The 21,880-nt window shown below is 38.4% G+C and overlaps 1 protein-coding gene across 26 annotated transcripts in view; it reads right to left on the reverse strand.

Moving 5' to 3' along the window:
• NRXN1 (neurexin 1) overlaps positions 1-21,880 on the reverse strand; it is a 1,071,808-nt gene that overhangs the window by 380,327 nt on the left and 669,601 nt on the right. The gene's annotated exons all lie outside the window — the stretch shown is intronic.

The following is a 21,880-nucleotide window of genomic DNA, read 5'->3' on the forward strand; positions in this document are numbered from 1 at the left end:
AGTACTTTGTGAGTCACTCTGTATTAATCAGCCCAGTAACATTTTAAAGCATATAATAAAATGATGATTTCTCTCCTGATATAGAATAATTTTAGTATTATTTTTCATTAATAACTAGCATTTTGAAAAGTAGAAATGATTTAGTTGTACGATAGGCTATATTAGAATCTAGTAAAAGGCAAGCACTAAAAAACTGTTAATGTGTTTCCAACATTCAGCCTGTAGGTCACATCCTTCTACAAAACTTTATCAGGAACTTTCTTCCACCCAATTAACAAGTCCCTTTGGGGTCATGGTACATGCTACAGTTTTCCAATTGTTCAAGTGACACATTATAACAGTAGTTCTCAAAATTTATCATCAGCAGAATATCTGGAGTGCTGACTACACTACAGATTGCCAGGCCTCCCCTTAGAGTTCCTGATTTAGTAGGTTTGGGTGGGGCACAAAGATTTACCTCTAACAAGTCCCCAGGTGATGCTGATGCTGCTGGTAGAGGGACCACAGTGTGAGGACCACTGCTTTTATAAGCTTCAGTGTCAAAGTCTGCCTCTCCCTGTCAGATGAGGACCACTGAAAATCAGAATGGTGCCTGGCACTTATTAGATGCTCAATACGTATTTCTGAATAGAAAGGTATAAAGAGGCCCCTGCAATGTTTGAGAGAGAACCAAATAGAAGATGGAAAGACTGAACACTATGGCTGGCAGGTAATGTATGGAGGCAGCATCTGTGGGCACTTTCTTCATAGCCTCAAATTTTACTTACATCACTGGGGAGTCAATATTCCAACTTTACAAATGGTTTGGTGACCAGCATCATAACTGAAAGAAAATGCAGTGTTTAAAATCGGTATTTGAAGTAGCTCCCTCTAAGTCCTATTCCGAAGTATGTCTATATTCATTTGTGCATTAAGCAAATATTTAGCAAACATTACTATAAGCAAGTCAATGTATGGGAAAACATGAAAAATACCAAGCTAAAAAAAACAATCCTTCATTTTAATAAAAAGGGATCCATCCAGCAGTACCATACATTTCCAGGTATGCTGAGTACCAGCTGTGAAACAAAAGAGATGGCCTAGAAATTCAGGGTAGTTCAGTGTAGATTACAAGGTGAGTCCCAGATGGGGAGCTGGGAAAAGAGCTGGGAGACTATGAAAACACAGAAAGCTGGGGCCAAGAAAATGAAGGTTTTGAACGTAAGCCTTGGGGATTTGAACTCTGAACTTACTTTCCTAGGAGTAAGAAGGAAGCAATGCTTCAGGGAGACTAAACTTCAGGCAGGGTGTAGGCTAGAGTACAAGACTAGAGATAGGAGGACTACTAGTGATAAAGCTATGGAAATGGTCTTTACAAGGGGTATTGGGAGCCAACCAGGTGTGGCGGTAGGAGAGGAATACAAAGAAATAAGTCAGCAATGGGGCAACTGACTGAATGCAGAGCCAACGAAGAGAAAGTCATTTAACTTAAAGTCATTTTGAGACTTAGTGAAAAAAAATGGGTGTAACATGTAAGAGCTTGAACAGTCAAGGTGACAGAGTTAGTTTACTTGAAGCTAATGAGTCGTAAGCTTTCGGGTCACTCACCTGTATGGACTTCTCTCGGAGCTCTGGGTGGACAGTTGTTCACCTAGCCACTTATTTTTGTTAAATGTGTAAAAGTCATTTCTATGTCTATTGTTTAAGCTTCCATCTCTTTCTGCTCCAACTTTGCCTTGGTTAAACTTCCCTTTGCACCAAGGGGCACTGCAAGGGCTGCGGTCATTTTTATTTAACATTTGGCATTCCTTTCCTTAGCTGGCACTCCTTGAATTGTATCACTTTAGGCCCCCCCAAATCTCAAACTGACCTAGTCGGAAAACTTTCTAGTTGTGGAGAGAGTATGCTCACCTTTATTCTTGGACTTTGATGTGCTGCCCAGAAATTTAGGTGGAAAAAGTCCAGTATGGTTTTAAAAATCCAACAGAACAGTTGGGGCTGAGAAAATGATGAGAATGGTTCACAAAATCACCAACAAAGATGGTAGACAGAGGAGAGAAGACCTAAAATAGATTTCTGCGCTGTGATGGCAGAGAGAAGAAGGAAAAGGGAGACTGTGTGACAGTCGGCATGGAAAGGGAACAGTGTAGTGCAGTGAAAAGATGCCAAAGGAAGGTGAGTCATAAGGTAAGCACGTAGGTAGGGATGCCGACTGGAGTCTATGCTAAAATGACCAGAAAGGATGGTGCTAATATAAAGCCATTGAATTCACAGGTTTTCAAGGACTGGTCCTATAGATTGGTCATCACTGAAAGGGCAGATTTGAATAGACAGGGAAGGTGTTTGCAATGTCCTTCACCAGGTCCCATGGGAGGGGGGGGATAAAGAAGAGCAGTTTTTCTAACCTCACTAAAGGGGAGTAGGATTAAAATTTGCTGGTACCTAAGTGACAAGTAATTTACATGTCTGTTCAAATAACATAGAAAATTGACTTAATATGACTCCTATTTCACAAATGAGGAAGCTTGTTCAAAGTCTTTCCACCAAGTACAACTGGAATTCAATTTCTAGGTTTGCCAACAAGCCCATTGCCTTATTTTTATAGCATATCTTAAGAGCAATGTATCTATCTGTCCTCATGGGGATTAACAGAACTATTCAAATAATTATCTGGGATTTAGAATCCGAAAGCTTGATTCCAGTTGTGGGAATATTTTTGAGATTGTACTTCAATTCATAGATAAATGTCACATACATATTAACATTAGGAAATGTACACTATTGCTACACTAAAACTTTATGTTACTTATGCTTTATTTTAAAATTAATAAAACTTGTGAATATGTTTTAAAAACTATCATCTCAATATATTACTTTTCCTCTTTGGAGTTTTCTAAACTGTTGATTCTGATAAAATGATTAGTATTTCAAAGAAAATAAATGAAAACCTGGAAGACAGATTTAAGGGAGAGTTTCCATCATCTATTTGAATATATTTTCAAAAAGAAGTGATAATAAAGTAAGCATTTTATCCTTCTCATTTCATTCCCATGCTTATGAGTTTTCATTAAAACAATTAAGCTCCAATGTCCATTTTCATTTTTCATTTGGCGCACTAACTTTTAACATTTAAAAATATTTTATGTTCACAGTCCAATATTAACATTTAACATATGAACTAATATATTCTGAATATTGTGCTGGAAGATGTATTGAATAAATGCCAGAAAGTTTTAACAAGCAACTTCAACTAAAGCTATAAAACAATTTTAGCACTAATTGCATTAAATAATAAATTTTTCTTTAATTTAAAAAAGTTTCCTTCAGATATTTACTGAGATTATTATATTATATTTGCTGTATCTAAAGACAGTGAGAAACTTAACACATATAAAATTAAAAAATACCTTTTATAAATATTTTAACTGACTTAAATAACTGTCTGCTATTAAGTAAAATTGCAAGCTCAGGCACCTAGTGGAAGAGAAAAAGAAAAACATTTTTTCTGACAGAACCTGAAGCTTTGCTAAAACTGAACTTTTTGCATGGAACTTTAAATATTATTTAGTATTACTTAGCTATTTCTGTATTCATTAACTTTTTAGTGTGTTAACTTTTTCAATTACATAGGATTGAAGCTATCATAACAAAAGCATAAATTCTATAAGTCTTAGGATTCTCTCTAGTTATAAACATTTATGCTGCTTTTCATTATGTTGGGATCAGCCAGGATATTAACAGAACAATGTTGAACACACCTAATAACATGGCTCAAACTAATAAAATCGCCAGCACCAAGTGTAAAGGACGATGTGGAACAACCGGAACTCTCATCTATTGTTGGCAGGACCGTAAAATCTTCCACCCACCTTGGGAAATTGTGGCATGGTATCCAACAAAGTTAAATCCGTGCCAACTCTATGTCCCAGCCTTCCCAGTTCCAGTATGCACCCAACAGAAATGAGTGACTGTGTCCCAAGTCATTTAAGAATGCTCACAGCCACATGAGTCCCAAACCAGAAACAAACTATGAAGTCCCCCCATGTGAGAATCAACAAACAAACTGTGGTACATTCATACAATGGAATCGTGCTCAGAAATAAAAGAGAACTGACTGAAGATACATATAACAAGATAGGTAAATTTCAAAATATTATGGTGAGATGAATCTGAACAAAAAGGAGATTCTTCTTTATGATACCATTTATATGAAATTCAGGACAGGCAAAATCATCTATGAATACAGAAGTCAAAACAGGGATTAAGGTGGGTGGGAAAACCAGCCACTGAGAGCCACATCTTACGATGAAAGACATACTGTCTTCTGGGTGGTAATGACATGGGGGATATAAACAGGTAAAAATTACCCTATCAAGTTGTGCACTTAAAATGTGTGCATTTTATTGTATTTAAATTATATTTCAATTTTTTTTGGAAAGAAAAATCCATAACAAGAAAAAACAACTTCATCATGCTTCTTAATTCTATAGAGCAGAATTACCACATGTGTGTTCTTATATTCCTTTTACAGTCACTCCTCGTTCAAGTGAAGCAGTAAACAAGATTCATACAACAGAGAGCATCTTGATCGGAGGTCACCCTCCAGCATGTGGAAACAGCTAACACCGTGGCCAGCAACAAGGAGAGGAAGGACTTCAGTAACCTCACTCTCTTTCTCTAGCTTGCAGTGTCCTAAGAACTAGGAACCAGTCTAACCGACTAACTCTGTTAACCCCATTTTACTCCTAAGCTCCAAGACCTCACTATGCTGTTATTAGCTTCCTAAAATTTGACCCAGCAATGCTTGCTTGGTCAGCCTTCTGAAATACCCTGTCTCTTGTCACTTTTATCACAGTTATCTGTGTAAATGCTGACTCAATACCTTCTGCCTGTGGAAATATACAAAATGCCCCCAAATGCAAAATCACCTCCAAGAGTGAAAAGAAGACTAAACAGGGAATTAACGATAGATAAAAATAGATTTAACTACTGGAAAATATTAAATTTCTACACATTAACAACCCCATAAACAAAACTAAAAAGCAAGTAGTTAACTGAGAAAAATGTTAGCTACATATGCAGCCAATGGTTAACAATAGTTAGAAAGAATTCTTATGCATCAATATGAACAAAAGAAACACCACACTCGACTCACTGGAAAACATAATGAGTAGGCAATTTGGTGAAGTATAATTGGCAAATCCACATGTGAAGATGTTTAAACAAAGATGTCAGAAGAGTATAAAGCAGTTAAAACAATGCAGCACCATTTTTGCCTATAAAATGACAAAGACTGAAGCAGTAATTATAACTTGGGGTGGCCAGTTTCCCAGGAAATGGACAGCACAAGAGAGATGTAAAGGAATGTAGTGGGGGGAAGGGGATGGAATTCAGTATAGCAGGGGTACCAAAACCTAAAAATAACTATAACTTCAAACATGGAATTTCTATTTTGTGTACAACACAGATATTTATATTCAACAGAAATCATTTATAACAGCAGAAATCAAATTTTATAAATGGAAATAATGTAAATATCTAACAACAAAAGCATCAGTGAAATAAGTATGGTCCTGAGGGAATACCATTCAGTCACTAAAATGTTATAGTTTAGAAAGAAATTAATAAAGAAAACATATTCCCCATATGTTTTAATTAAAAAGGGATTACAAAACAGAGTACACTGTATCCTATTTTTAAATGTTTAAATCTATAAAGACAAATAACTAATAAAATACACCACAGTTTCAATAGAGCTTATCTCTGGATATTGTGACTGTGCATGTTATAATTGTTTCCTCAAACTTCTCAGCATTTTCCAAACCTTGTACAGTGATAATGATAGTCAGTAATAGCAAATATTATTTAAAATGCCAATTGCATCTAAATGTCTAAAGGACAGAAAGAACTTAAAGACATAGAAAAGCTCTGCTTTGCTTTCTGCCACTGACAATAATGGGATATGAAAACAAGGCCATGCGTTAACCTGGCAGCCCCAAGCATATTCGAGTTTGAAAATCCTTCCACCCAATATCCATTCCCCACTTCCCCCAACCCCAATGCTATTGTCTCTCTATTTCGAAAATCCCCACAGTAATGTAAATTAAGCAAGGTAACATTTTAAACTTTCAGCTTAATGGTGCACATCAAAGTTATGGATGCTCTCAGTTCAATTAAGTTTTAATGAATAAAATTGCTCAAAAAATAAAAGGTGTTCTCAAACTATATAGGTGAAAAACCTGTTTAGTTTTTCAGAGTGTATTTACTGCTGTGGGAGTGACTTGATTTAAAATTCTTCACACAGAATGGCTTGGATAGGGTTAGATTACTCTGACTTTGGGTAACTCATAAATAAAGCTGAGAGAAAAGCCATATAGACCTAGGAAAGGCTCCTAGAACTGAGTATTTAACCTTCTTGGGTCTTTGTCTTCATTTGTAAAATTAGAAGTGGAAACCAGTTAATCTGCAAAATCCCTCCTCTTACTCTAAGCATCTGATTCTAGACTTATACTTTTCATCCACATAAAGCCAAACAAATGTAGAATTACAATCTAATAATAATGTCCTTTTAAGAAAAGTACAGGTGATTTAGGAAGGAGACCAAGAAAAAGGAAGTTCATAAAAGATGTAACATTAAAACATCACAGACATTAAAGGGGAGGAAACTTGGAAAAGACATTACAAAATCTAAAATATTATAAATAGGATATGATGAAATATATACTAAAATAACAGCTGGATCAAAGCTTTCTTGGTCAAAGAAAAAAGTATTAACCATCAAAAGACATTTTTACTTGAAGGGAAAAAAAAGGACACCTTAGTTTACATTATAGACTAAAATAATCCTTTCTATGGATATTGGGAATAGAGGACCAAAGAATGTACACATAGAAGGACAAAAGAGCTAGAAGACTAAGATTTTTAAATTGTGTGTGTGCGCCTGTGCATCCACTTATTGCATAACACCCTCAAAAGTACAACTGTACAGTGAGAACAAAAGTTAGCTATAGTAGGGACATCCCATTCCATTAAAAGAAAAGCTTTGAACCTTTTAAAAAAACTGTTTGCAATCCACTTCCTATATGAATACATTTTATGTATAATACTCCTTCCTAGGAGAAAAGCAATAGACTTTATCATTGTTCAGTATCCTTGTTAATAGTCTATTCGGAGCAATTGAGGACTAATGTGATATCAGGTTTAAGATAGCCGTCCATGGTATTCTACCTCTATCCTAGTGAGTTCCCTGTGTCCTACAGATATAAAGCAATCACTTCCAAATTACTCATTAGACCATGTGTTGAAGGCTTCCAAAGAGCTAGGTAAAAGCCAGCCATTGAAGATGTTACTTGATAATGTTGTAAAACCTTACTTCTTAAAGAGTTCTCCAAGAACCATTTACATTAGAATTCCTTAAATTGAATATTTAGAAATGCAAATTCTTGAGTTCTTCCCCAAATTTACTGAGCAGACTCTCTAGGGTACCACCCAGGCATCCTTGGCTTTAATAAGCTCCCTAGGGGATTTGATGAAGTTTACATTTTAAGAATCATCAGCTTACATCAGCTTAAAGTATGGCTATTTCCTAAGCAAATTATTTGCATATATTTTAAAAATGTTTTTATTCTTTTTAAATGTAATTTATATAGCACTTTACAAATGCTATTTCATTTATTCCTCATATTACATAGTTCAATAAAGACAGGAATTGTCATTTTTATCCCACTTTAGAGAGGTCATCCGGCCAGCAACTAGTGGACCACGACTCCAAATTTCACACACTTTCAACATACAACAAATTTTAATAAAAGCTATGAAGACACTAAAGAATGAACCCTAATGGTGGGATCACAGGCAATGGGAGAAACATTTAGGTATTTCAGGCTATTAAAAGGGCTCAAAAGTCATCCTCTGCTGGCTGCATCTCGCTCTAAAGTCAGTTCCAATAACAATGAACTATCATTGTTCCTATATAAGAAGGCCTAGGAATCATTCCATAAACAGTTATGTATGTTTGAGTATTTACTGTTGGGCACTATATTAGGTGCCATAGAAACAACAAATCAAACTTCCTGCCCTCAGGGAACTTAATCCAGGGCATTTAGAGTGTTGTTTTAAAAATGTAGGGCATGTTTCTACAAACACATACTTTGAGTATCTCAGCATAATCTCTAAACTAGTTGGTAACACCGGGTAGCATTCACTTGCACCTAGTTGGTGAGCTCTCTGCTTCGGGGGGAATGCTGACCACCCAGGCACTAGGTATCATTTTCATACTATGAAAAGCAAAATACATTTCCAAACGAGATTCTCTCTGCAAGTTTCTGTGTTTCTGTGCAGAAACAAAGCTTTAATTATAAGTTTTTGACAGAATATCTCTATTTGCAGAGTGCTCTTAAGTGATTCCCCACAAGTAATTGGGTGTTTTAATTATATACAGCTTCTTGTCACTGTTCATCCAAAAAACACAACACTAAATATAGATGTGTTAAGCCTGTTTTCCCTGGTTGTATGTACACTTTTTTGAGTTATTTCGACAATGATCAAAAGCTAGTGAGTTCCTCATTCAAGCTGGAATCCTCATGTCTTTTCCAAAAGACAAACCCTATTAAGCAACAAAAAAATTAAACCATAACACTAACAAAATGTATTAAAGGCCAATCTTTAATCCTGACCATCTCACCAAACAATCTCAACTTTTATTTTAGTTTCTCTTAATGGGCCTCGACCCCTTTCTTCTTTCTCTTCTAGCCCACCAGTTCTGGGCCTTTCAGTAATTCCTTCCCAGAATCCCTGCAGAATCATTAGGTCTACTCAACTCCATGGGTTTCTAAGGACAGGACACAGAGAGCCAGTGCTCACTTATTTGCACTGCATAAGCATTCACTGGGCTCTGGGAACCATTATACTGTGTTCAAGTCCCTGCTCTGCCATTTATAAACATGTGACTAGTCAGGCCACTCGAAGTGACCAAGACACATCACTTCCCCACCTGCAAAATGAGGTAAAATCCACCATGCCTAATTTGTAGGTTTATGTGAGATAAAACATAAGGAACCATTTCTGTTTTTGTCTTTCAACATTAAGAGCTCTACACATGTGAAGACTGAAATGTAACCAAACTACAGCTACCAACAGGGCATTGACTAGTTTCCTCTAGAATCTGTAATGAAAGCAGAACTTTCACTACAGCCCAGTCCATTTGATGGCACACTGTAGACGGGGCCTCTGGGAGGCAGCGATAGAATGAAAAAGTGATGGTGCTCAGCAATCCTGCTGGCTGCTCTAGGGCACTTGGAAGGCCTCCCTGAGGTGCTTGGAGGGAACACCAGACAGGCAGGTTAAATTTGAAAGCCAAAACCAGCATCACGGATTCGAAGTCCTCTTTCAGTCCCTGTGTCCTTTGGCAGGCACTAAGACCATGTCCTACTTCAAGCAGCAGGCACTTGATAAGCACTTGTTGATTGACTGCTCTCTGCATTCTTGGCTCTCACTGCAACTGTGATTTGCCAGCAGAGTGTGTGCCAACACCCACATTTTGGTAATAACCTAAATATCTGCATATTGTGAATGAGGAGGCTAAATGAAAGAAATTATGTAAAAACAGAAGTCAGCTCCCTACATCTTTCTCCTTTGTCATTTTCTCTCACCAGTGAGGGCATAAGGCATCCTAAAGACACGGGGCAGATAGACGGTGCACTGTCCTTGGGGGCGAGCGGTGGGGCGCTTTCTTCTCTATATATGTCTGTCCAGCTCTCAAGAACAGGTTCCTGTCTGGCCACTCCACACTAGTGTCTAGTGAGCACAGCGTTGTGTGTTACAGCTTAACTAAGAATCAGGTTTCTTCTATGCTGCTTTTCACCAGTTATGGGAAAAAAATGCATCATTTGTCGGTTGCACGTCTAAGAAAGTACACACGCACAGACACACACTCATTCAGTGGTCAGACCCAATTGTCTGAGACGACTAAGAAAGACTGAATTTGCAATCATTGCACTATTAAAAATCAAGGGACAAAAGGACTGAAGGTGGTGTTTTCTGCTCATGCTCTGTGTTCTTGTTAATTTCCCATTTTACCTCCCCAGGTACCATGTATCCATGTTACTAAGTTGCTCTGAAGGCTCACCTCCTTCATGAACCTTTTAATGACTCCCTGGCTGGAAACTGGCTCTCTGGTTTCTCAACTCCTACAGTGTCATCGTGCAGACTGCCAAGACATGTTCTCTGGGACCCTGTTTCTCAAATGGCAGGCACTCCATATGAAAAGTCTCCAGATTCTCCAAAACACTACGTGATGCGTGAATAATGGGGGTGGGACCTAAACTCATGTGTCACATGACCCAGAAGCCAGGCAATGCTTTCTCTGAGAACATTCTTCACCATTATCTGTTATCTAGAAAATCATCTTCATTTAGGGAAAAATTCAAGCTGCATGATTTCATAAATTAAACTGGTTGCTGTCACTCACATATCACAAGAAGTGGACCTTGGGGGAGGGCCAATAAACAATTAAACTACCAATTAAACTGTGGTAGTTTAATCTTCAAACTACCACAAAATTTTGCTTACTACATGGTTTCCAGGACAGCCTGATTTTAGAAAGAAGGGGAAAAAGTCAAGCATAGATATTAAGTTCCTGTTAAAAACCGTCATTTATTTTATAAAATTGGCTACTTATCTTTAAAAAATGGCTGATTAAATTACAATTGCTGGGCATTTTCATTTGGTTTAGTATCTGAAATGCTTATGTTCTGTTTAGCTGCTAGACTCTCACCATTCGGCTGTGGCATCGAAGTGGCTACAGCGAAAGAAGCGGCATAGCTCTTCTGGGCCAGGAAACACTGTGTCTCTCACTGAAATCTCTTTCAGCTATAACACGGCCAAAGAATGATGGCTTAGCATTGGCTCTGACATTTTCAGAGCCTGATTGGGCAAAGAAAAATATAAAGGTGGAAACATTTTCTTAATTTTCTCCTGATCATCAATGCCCCCTCCTCTTACACCCTATCTGAAGGCATCTTAATTTAAATTCTGAAAAGATTCCCTAAGACAAAACGAAGTTCAATACAAAGATGCATCAGCAGTCTTGGCGGTTGAGCCCTGATGCAATTTTCCTGGTTCAACGCCCACATGAACACAGGGCATAATAATTGTTGGTTTTCTGCATAATATCCTCTTGTTAATATCTGTGTTATTTCTTTCTGGGTAAATCAAACACCAGGAAAGAATCTCAATTTCAACTTGTCTTTTCTTAAGTAATCTACCAAGTCACCCTAGCATGATAAGAAGATAGTCTCCTTTAAAAGACTCTGAGCATAGTCGTTTTAATAACCTGAATCTTTCCTGGTTTTTTCCTTAATGGAGTCCAGAGCAGAGCAGACCCACTGCTGGAAACAGGTTAGGCTATTACTCGAAGAGCAGCAGTCATTTATCAGGTTCTGTGCCACAAGATTTCATAAAGTATCCAGTCTTCACACCAAGCCTGTGGAGTAGATAGTACAGGCCTATTTCACTCTTGCAACTGAGGCCCACAGTGATTTAGAAACTTGCCCAGGGCCAGTTAGTGGATACAATGAAATCTACCAGTAATCCTTTATCTCGATAGGAAATTCCTAGAATTTCTGCAATGTTAATATAAGTGAAATGAACATAATGCCAACAAATAAACTAAAACAAAAATCCTGGTGTTAAATTGAAGAAACAAAAGAATCTTTAAGAAATATGTAGCTAGGAGATGCAAACTTCAAAGCATTTACCATCCTTTCTGAATCATGCCCACCTTGGAATCTAATTAGAAATGAGTGAAAGAAATGCTTAAATTCTTCATGTAGTCATATAAATACCATGCATATATAAACAACACAATTCATTTTTTAAGTCTTCAAGGTTTCATAATTAAGAAACCATAAATAAAATCAGAATAAATACTTAAAGTTTTTTATAAATTGTCAGTGTTTTCTTTATACCCTGTCTTCTAAACTATATGATTTTTTAACCATTTACCGAAGTGTTCCTTTCAAATCATGAGAATGTAATCACATAATCAGATACATTGCAACTGTCCCCTTTTAATTGTGAATCATGGCAAGGCTTGCAAATTAGTCTATTATCAAAGGAGATCTATCAGTTTGGTGGGAATGTATTTGCCAGCTAAAATGAAAGAAGTTAATAAACATTAATAAGCATCTTAAATCAATCACTCCTTTACTCTTGATGTGGTGGTGGATACACAGATTAGTCAACCAGTCAAAACAAAGTGCTGAAAAAGGGAGACACAGGGAGGCCGCGGAGCCCTACATAGTTAAGAAGCAAGATGCTTCCAAACACAATTGGAAGATAAGGATAAGGCACTAAAACCTTCAGTGAAATGACTTGTTGAAAATTAAACAAAGGAAATCCAGATAGTCACCCTTGGTTGGTCCTTTATGGATTACGGGTAATAAAAACTGGATGAGAAAACAAAACACTCCTTCAGGATACAGTATGTTTGTTGACTGCATAATGTAGAGTTAAGGACCCGTGCTTGAATGTGAGCCTGCCGGATTGAAGGCCATGACTTTAGTTTTGCGACCTTGACATGTCTTAATGTTGCTGTGCCTTTACACCCTTTCGTGCATGATGGGAGGCTCACATGACCTATCTCCCAGAGTTGTGATGATGGCATGAGTCGATAGTTTGCTAAAGGCTTAGGAGAGTACTGGCCATATAAAAGAGCTAAGTGATATTCAGCAAATGAATAATTGAATTGCCATTTACCACCACTTTACATAATCCTCGTTCTTTATCTTTACAGGCTTTTTATTGGAGAAATTAGATAGTGAAATACCCCTACAATAGTTAAGTCACTTCCTCACTAGAAGCCAAGAGGTGAATTATTTCTTGTGTAAATATAATTTGAATTTATATTTTCTGAAAAGGCAAATGTTATGCTTAAAAATAAAATTCCTGAGGCAAATGATTTATTGCTGGCGAGCACAAATAGACTATTCTATATTTTCACCATTACAAAGGCGCCCAGACAATAAATACCTTGTGAATATACTAAAACACAAGGCATTTCCATAAGATGTTTATCAGAAGCCCATCAGCAACGTTGTATTTTAATTGAGGTAGGATAGGTTGTCTGTAGCAGTCTCAAAAACTCTATTATCTCACTTAGAACAAGTCCCATGGAAAAAAGCGAGTGGGGAAATGAAATACATGATTTGCATATTTAACAGCATGTCCAATTAACCACTTTGCTGACAGAGATTAATTTAATATTCATTTTATCCCAGCATATGTTAATACTTTGATAGTAGACATGAAAAGTGACTGATAGAGCACACTGCAATTCTGAAAATGTTAAGAGTGAACTTCAAGGAAGGGTAGCTTAGTGTGTTGAGGAAAGTGTCAGCACTCATCTTTGGAAAGATTTAATCTCGAAATGATCAATTTTCAATATGTATGTAGGCATAAGTAGTTCAATATTGCAAGATTTTCTGGAATCAATATGAAATATTAAATAGGAATACTACTAAAGAATGTTCTGCAAAACAAAGTTCAGTTTCTATAATATACATTTTAGGCAAAAATTCCCTGCGGTATTTAAATTATTCATGCCCCAGTATTATTTCTCTACAACAGATTGTAACATATTTGCTAATTGAGAGGATAATTACACATAAAATGCCACAGACATGAATTAGAGTATTAATCAGATTAACAAAGTCAAAATCTTGAAAAACTTGAATGGAAAGTTCATCAGGAAAACTACACACTTCTCTTCAACATAAAATATATTTATGAATATATTTTTTAGAACACATCACGATCACTCATAGCAATGTACTATATGCTGGGTAACTATCCACACATTAAATAATTTGACCTTAATATAAAATTAGAGATTTCAGAATCCCAAATCATCTCAGTTTTAAGAAGCCTCAAAAACAACACTTTTGTTTGCTGGGTCTGAATCCCATAGTTATCCAGTAAAATACGCCATTATGATGAAATAGTAACTAGCAGCCAAGATAGTCTGAACGACGTAAATAATTACATGTACCAATATTACTCCAACAGCAATCCAGAAAATCAAAGCCACTCTGTAAAAGTGATGTCCAAATCAGTCCATGCCGTTGTGCTCTATTTTACCACATATTAAAAATCACTCCCTTACCATTTACCTTAAAATTTCATTTCTTTCTAGTTGCTAGCTTTCAGAAATATGTTATAATACTTTTTCTCATCAATTTATCTATATAAAAATGTACATGAACATAGAGTAAAATCCAGAGCTTTGCATAAAAAATTGTGGGTCGCATTATGTAATACATTTAACACTGGAGATCCCATATCCAAAAAATGATCTAATAGTATTTTGAATTTCACAATAGAAGTGGCCACAAAATTCATAGAAACTTCATGTAAAACTTAATATGTACACAGCCCACATATCTTGAAAGTATACAGAAGAACCACTTCTCAATACAACCTCGGTCCCAATTCACAAATCCCACAGATACTGAATTCACATAATCAGTACAGCAGGCTCTTTTCATCTGCCTATATACTTGGTAAGTTAAAAGGACATTTATCCAAGAATCATATTTTAGTCATAAGGTATTTTATTATAATTGCTATTATTTGATCAATAACTTTATCACTGCCTAAGTGCAATGCTTTGCTGAATTTGAAAATGGCCCTCATTTATTAATCCACCCCCACCTTACTACTTACTTTTCTGCTGAGTATCAAAATGTAATATTAACTAAAATTTCTTCCACTAGAAGGATATATAAATTTCACATCAATGTTCACTTAAAATTCTTAATAACTATGAGTTAGCTATATCTTAGGCTTATTATATTCTTAATTTAAAAAAAAAACCAAACACTTTTTTTTTGAGAGGGGAACCAGGAAATGACAACAGAGATGAAAGTCAGGTCTTCTCAATTCAAAGGAAGTATTCTTGTTCAAACCCCGCCTCTTCTCTTACTGTAGCGGAAAAGCAAAAGTACTGCGGCTGCTTATTAATTAAGCGACCCTGGCAGAATCATTACCTCTCTAAATCTGTTTCCTCGTCAGCAAAATGGTGATCATAACAAGCCCTGCCGGGGTGACTATCATGATTAAATGAGGCACTTTATATGAGGGCTCTGTGAAAATACATGCTTAAAATGTACCTGTTTTTACTAAGTTCTGTCAAAATCTTGAGGGAATTCATTGTTATATAATCAGCGCTAAAAAAGAAAAAAAATTGCGTTTTGTGAGAGAATGGAATAGTTTAAAAGGCTATTACCAATTTCTGTGTGGAGAGATATTCTACACCGCACACAGACCAAAAAGGATGGGGCAAAAGGCCAAGGAAAGGAAGCAAGTGCTGTTCTAGGAGACATTCCTTAGGACCTCAGTTGAGAGGCACGTACTAGTCAAGTACCTTGAGCCTGACCTACACAGTATGGTTCTTGTGCACCAACGTCAACCACCGCTAACTAATGATGAGGACAACCAGATGGCTTAAGGAACCCCAATGCAATCTGCTGGAATAGCTCTAGTTACAGTCTGTTTAGAATCAATAGGACCCTGGGAAAGACTAGAAAGACCATTAGCATTTTATGAAATCTTTATTACTAAAGGAATCTTAGGACTCAAAGTTGGAAATGATCTTAGTTCAATTGAAAAATAACACCCATCTGAATTACAAAATAATACAAAAAGCCATAACCAAAATTATTATTGAGAATATTTACAACTCAAAAAATGACTGTCTTTCATTAAAAACAGGTACACAATGTAGTGTAAATGAGGCATTAATGGCAAACTATGGTGATGAACTACATCAGATCAAAGATGGTTTTCTCTACTAAATTAGGCTGCTCTATTCTCTTCCCAAAGACCAAGGTTCTAATCCCAGGTAGTTACCTAAGAAGAACTGCCTTCGGTTATTCAGTACTCAGGTGGAAGGGTGGATGAATTAGTGAAGCCCCTCCCCAGTGCTGGAACATAGGTTTCCTGGAAGAGTATTTTAAATAAGGAGGAAGGTGAGTTAGAAAATAAGGGTTTTACTTTCAACTTTGCTACTAATTATCTGTGACTCAATGGGTTCAGTTCACTTAAATTATTTAGAGCTCTGTGTTCACACCTATAAAATGAGAGGAATGTGCTCCTCAAATTTTTAGAGCTAAGTCCTGTCTGAGAACTGATGTTCGAAGTTGGAAATGAATGCCAAAAGTCACACTTAATAACTGGCTGAATTAGAACTAGAATTCAGGCCTCCAGACGTCAAGGTCTGTTTTTTTCTACATGTCTCCTCTCTGAAATATCTTTTCTCAAATTTTAATTTTATCATGTAAGGACTGTTAACATGAGATCTAGACTCTTAACAACTTTTAAAGTGTATGTACTGTTAATTATAGGCACAATGTGGTACAGCAGCTCTGCAGAACTTCATCATCTTGTATAATTGAAACTTTAGGCTCCACTGATTGTCAACTTATTTCCTCTTCCCCAGCCCATGGCAACCACCATTCTCCTCTCTGACTCTGTGAGTTTGACTATTTTAGGTGCCTCATTAAAGTGAATCAGGTAGAATTTGTCTTGCTGTGACTGGCTTATCTCACTCAGGATAATGTCCTCAAGGTTCATGCATGTTATCCCATACTGCAGAATATATTTTTTTAAAAGATTGATTAATATTCCATTGTATGTATAAACCACCTTCTCTTTATCCACTCAATCAAAGCCACAAGGAGATAACCACCTCACACCTATTAGAATGGCTATTATCAAAAAGACACATTTTGACGAGAATGTGTAGAAATTGGAATCCTTATGAAACCGTGACAAGAAAACGGCGCAGCCACTATGGAAAATAGTATAGGAGCTCCTCAAAAAATTTAAAAGAATTGAAATCAGGATTTTGAAGAGATTATTAGTTCATGGTAACACTCTTCAAAGTAGCCAAGATGTGGGAACAACCTAAAAAGTTTTTTTTTTTAATAAACGTTTATTAGGGGCCTATTATAGCCTGGACACTTGATCAAATTCATGGTCTCATTTATTTTTCACTAGAGGGAACTCTGTGTTCTCATTTTATAGATTGAGAAAACAATCTTAGTGAGGATTAAGTAGCTTAGTAAGTTTACACAATGTATGTGGCAGGGGCCAAATTTTCACACAGATATGTTTCTGAAAATTATCTTCACTAGTCAAGCTGCCTCAGTTATTTATACATTAGTGAACATTTAGGTCAATGAATCAATCATTTGTCTTAAATGCATTTGCAAAACAAGCCTTACCCCTATTTGAAAAATAAGACTATGTTTTATTCGAGGAAGGATGTGCAGCAACATGGTAGAAAGCAATTGTGCAAGGAGCTCTTTATCCAGCATTAATATTGAAGAACAGTATAAAGTGAGGTAGATAAAATTTACTACGTTGATGTTTTCATCAGATCATTTCATGTAGCGTCCCAGATGATTGCTACATACACATAAGATACAGGCTTTTTGTTTTTAAAGAGCAAGTTTCGCTTGTTGAAAGATTAACTCTTTCTAACAATCAATACCTTAGATTTTTAGAACTAAATTGTAAACTTTTTTTGATGGCCATGCCTGTAGTATTGTGGCTCCTCTTCTCTCGCCTTGATTCCCATTATCCCCATAATTACCTGACCTTCCATGGTACCTGGTCTAGCAAAACTAAAACATGTACATATTCTATATCTACTGAATACATGACTGGACAATCTGAGAATTAAGTATATTAAAGGTGGGGTCAACCAAAAATTACCCTCAAGTCATAGATTACTTGGACCATTATTGATTCGAAGATACTTTCAGAAATATTAGCTGACAATCTTGCCTAAAATTACACTGCAGCAATGCACATTTTTGTCGAAGAAGCCAAGTAAGGCAGAGGTGTGGGGTAGGAGTGTCTATTTTAACAGAATATTCATAGCCAAAAATGCTCTGGGTCACACATGTGAATGAATTACGGAGAGCTAAATTTTTCTTTAATGCAGCAAAGTCAAATACATTGTGAAAAGCTTTGCCATCTTGGTTGCTAGACAAAAGAGCAAAGGAATCAGCTTTATCAAACAGCCACCTCCTGCATCTGAGAAAAAAACAAAAGGAAGACAAAAACCTCCCCAGCTAAATCAATGGAGTGATCCCTGGGACACCAGTGAGGTGCCACCAGCCTTTCTACAGCATTCACTGTTGTTAATACTTGCTGGGAGCAAAACTCTCTGCCTTGCTCCTTGTAATAATTTGTACTCCAACGGATCAATCATTCAAGACATGGAGGACCCTGTCAGTTCCAGTCTCAAAACCTGTGAGCTCCTGGAATTGCTGTGGGCCCTGGGCCACAAAGCCTGGATTCAAATTCCTCTTTGACTCTGGTGATTTGGCTCCATTTTTTGGTGCATCTACAGTATGCCTCAGTATCCCTATGAAGAAAATCATATTCACAACTCCCTCCAAAACACACCGGTCCTCTTAGAAGTTTAGTATGTGTACAAAAGTGCCTCAGAAAGAGAAACATTATAAATGCAAGCTACCATTATCCTTATATAACAGCACTGGGCTACCTCAATTACGATCCACACTTTTAAAATCTGTTAACATTCCCTTCTGGGAAAGCCCTTTTGCCCTTTAATAGTATAAGCTAATCACGGCAGTATAATTTCCGGAGCTCTTATTTGTGAGAGGAGAAGGGCTGGCTCTGCTGTGCTCAGTTCTGTGATGGCTTTCTCATTCCTTTATCTCCTGGAATCACTGAGAGGCTCTAAGCTAATTTTCGAAACTCTGCGGAGGTACTCAGGAGAGCCGGGAGCAGAGATGGGAACCTGAGCACGGCACTGGCATCATCCCATGCCCCGCACATATGGTACATCACTAAAGCCATACGGAATGAGCACACTGGTCTATTCTCAACTCTTGCTGGTTTTCAGTAGCATTCTTAATTACAAAGCAGGCTTGCTTTGTTATCATTTACAATCACACACCTTACTGTTTATTTAACTAGAAAAATATAATTTTTCTACAAGGTATTTTCATCACTTATTTGTTTAAACACATGCAAAATAAAATTGGATCTTGCAGAGATCTCAAAACCTGCTTCCCCCGTGCTTTTTTTTTTTTTTTTTTTAAACCTCATCATAATCTCTGCAACTGGGTCAGCTGGCACAGAGATGCTGGGGCAGCCACTAGCGCTTTCAGCACCCTGCAATCCTTGTAAGTGACACCTCATAATAGTGCCAATGAAGCATGGCGTGATGAGAAAATGAAGAAGAACGAACCTGGATAGTCAACCCTGCAGTTTTCAAAACACAAAGGGTGGATTCGATCTTACCCCCCCCAAATATACCACATGTGAATCTTCTTTTTACACTTTCTCAAGCATATACCAGCTTTCCCTATTATGAGAAAAATACCTTATGATTCCAAGAAATTCTAACACAAACAGGCTGGCTCATTTGTTCATCTATATATGCATACTGGCAAGAGTCTCAAATTGCAAACTAAACCTCATTTACACCTGCCTTGATTTTTAGCTAGGAAGTCATCATATTGTCATTCACCTTTATGCTTCCCATCACCCTCATCTATTAGGCTCAAAGATTATTTCCTTGTGGGCCCCTTGTCTAATTAGCTGAATATGGAAGGAGTTTACTGACCCAACACATTCAACATCACCTCTTTGCTTATGAGGCTTCTTTGAAGCCACCACCCTGCCAGCCCTGCTCTCAGCCCCTCTGCACCCCCACCCTCAGGGGCTTACTTCATCCCTAATGTTCCTTGATTGGACTCTAGCCAGTTAATTCCCTCTTTTCAAGAGAAGTTAGGAATGAAGTAGGAAAAATTCACACAGGATTTTATTTGGCAGAGGTTGGTAAGTGTGCTACTCTGATTAAAAAGAAGAAGAAGAAGAAGAATCACACCCAAAGTGTGTGTTAGGGGAATGGCGAGTTTCAAAAAGAAACAATAGAACCTTGGAAGGAAGCAAAAAGTTCTCTGACTCAAAAGAATGATAGCAACTGCTGCTCACATACGATTTTCTCCCCTTTCCTTCTATCCTTTTCTCTTTTTCTATGATAGATGTGCCTGGCTTTTCATTCACATACAGAGGCAATCACTTTATTCTGGAGGGAAAGAAATGTTTGTCAAGACCAGCAGACGGCGCCTGACTGGGGATGAGCAGCAGTGGGAAGGGGAAAGGAGGGCCCTCCCTGCAGCAGGGCCCCCTCCGTGTTCTCCTTTCCCCCTATCCCCAGGCGCCCTCCCTGCCAGCCGCCGCATCTCCCAGGAGAGAGGCAGAGCCACAGCAAAGGAGAAGTGAATGTGCATATGAGATTATTAGCCAAGCGCTTCCCACCAGTACAATTAGGCACCCCACCCCCTCGCCTACCCCCATCTGGCCCCTCACACCCACCCATGTTCTGTCTGCCCCTCCTGCGCCCTGGCTTGCCTCCCTCCCCTGGGACTCACACAGTTCTGTGCAGAGGCAGGGCAGTGGGTGAGAGCGGCGCCCAGGTTAAAGAGCAGCAGGCTCCTAGACTACTGCTGTGAGCAAGTGGTGAGAGCAGAGACTCCTTACTGGCTCTAAGAAATCTATCCTCTGTTACCCTCAGCAAAGAAGCCCCTGTTTGCGATATCACTTTTGTCTCCACCCTATCCACTCTTAACCGGAGAGAATTCTTGATAGGGAACTGGAGGAAGGAAGGGAAGGGATTCCTAGGACCCATAGCAAGGCGTGTCTCCATGTCACTCAAAGAGGAGTTGCTAAAGGGAATTGTTCTCTCTTCACTTAGGTGAGGCTATAGCTTCTCATCTTCTAACCAGAATTGTCCCCAGGTAGGTAGAAAGCCTGTCGCTGGGGAACGGGACCGTCCTGGTATAAACTGCAGCTGCTCAGGGAAGGGGAATTACTTAGGGAGCAGGATATAGGGTCCAGAGCTGAACCAAGTGGGAAAGAGGGAGGGGCCCTGCAAGGAAAGGAAGGTGGGGGATATAAGAAAAAGTGTCCGTAACTTTTGTCCTGCTTTTTAAAGTAGTGGACTTTACATGGGGGAGAACATTAGGAGTGGGGAGAGATTCACAAAAACAGTTTGATGTTTTATTTATTGTCAGTTCAGGGAGTCTAAAATAGCTCTTTATCTGAAGATGAGAGGAACACGGCCTTATATTGCTGGCCACTCTGGAGGAGGAACCTGCCCACCAAGGCTTTTCTTCACATCCTGCTCTTTACAAAAGAACCCAGGGTGAGGAGAATAGCTTCTCTTTGCTCTAAATGCTCCTTCTTCAAGCAGACCTCCTGACTTGCACCAGCCAGCACTGGCCCATCTGCTTCCCTGGGAGGCACTAAACTTAAGAAGGACATCCCTTATCCCAATAGTCTTCAGACATGATTCTCTGGGAGATGGGTTGGGTAGTCAAGCCTCTCTCTTACCAGCTCAGGCTAATCACCAAGAAAAATCAGTGTATATGTGTGTTGGGTAGGGAAAAGGGGCTGGTGTTCAGAGGTTTTCTTTGAGCTTGGTAGGGGCTGGCCAGCCTCAGTTTCCCTCCTATGTTCTCCAATGAAGGGAAGAGGTTGGGGGCAAAGGAGACTGGCCTCCTGTTGAGTGAGTCCAAGGACCCACTGCTTCACTGGCACTGCAGTCTGGGCACACTTGGGAGGAACGTGCAGCCTGGAACCTCTCCCTCCACCAGGCAAGGGAAAAGGGGCAGGAGGTGGGGCAGCACTCCGCACAGACAAAAGGTTCTGCAGAGCCCTCCTGTCACCGGTGCTTAGGTCCCTTTGCGAGCAAAGCGCAGCACCCCATCAGCCACACGGAGTGATCTTGTGGCTAGTAACCCCCTTCCCAAGAGGCCCAGGTGCCTGGCCAGGACCGGTCTTTTGACAGGTGCCTCAT

Source organism: Desmodus rotundus, chromosome 5 (assembly GCF_022682495.2).
Source record: "Desmodus rotundus isolate HL8 chromosome 5, HLdesRot8A.1, whole genome shotgun sequence".
Classification (NCBI taxonomy): Eukaryota; Metazoa; Chordata; class Mammalia; order Chiroptera; family Phyllostomidae; genus Desmodus; species Desmodus rotundus.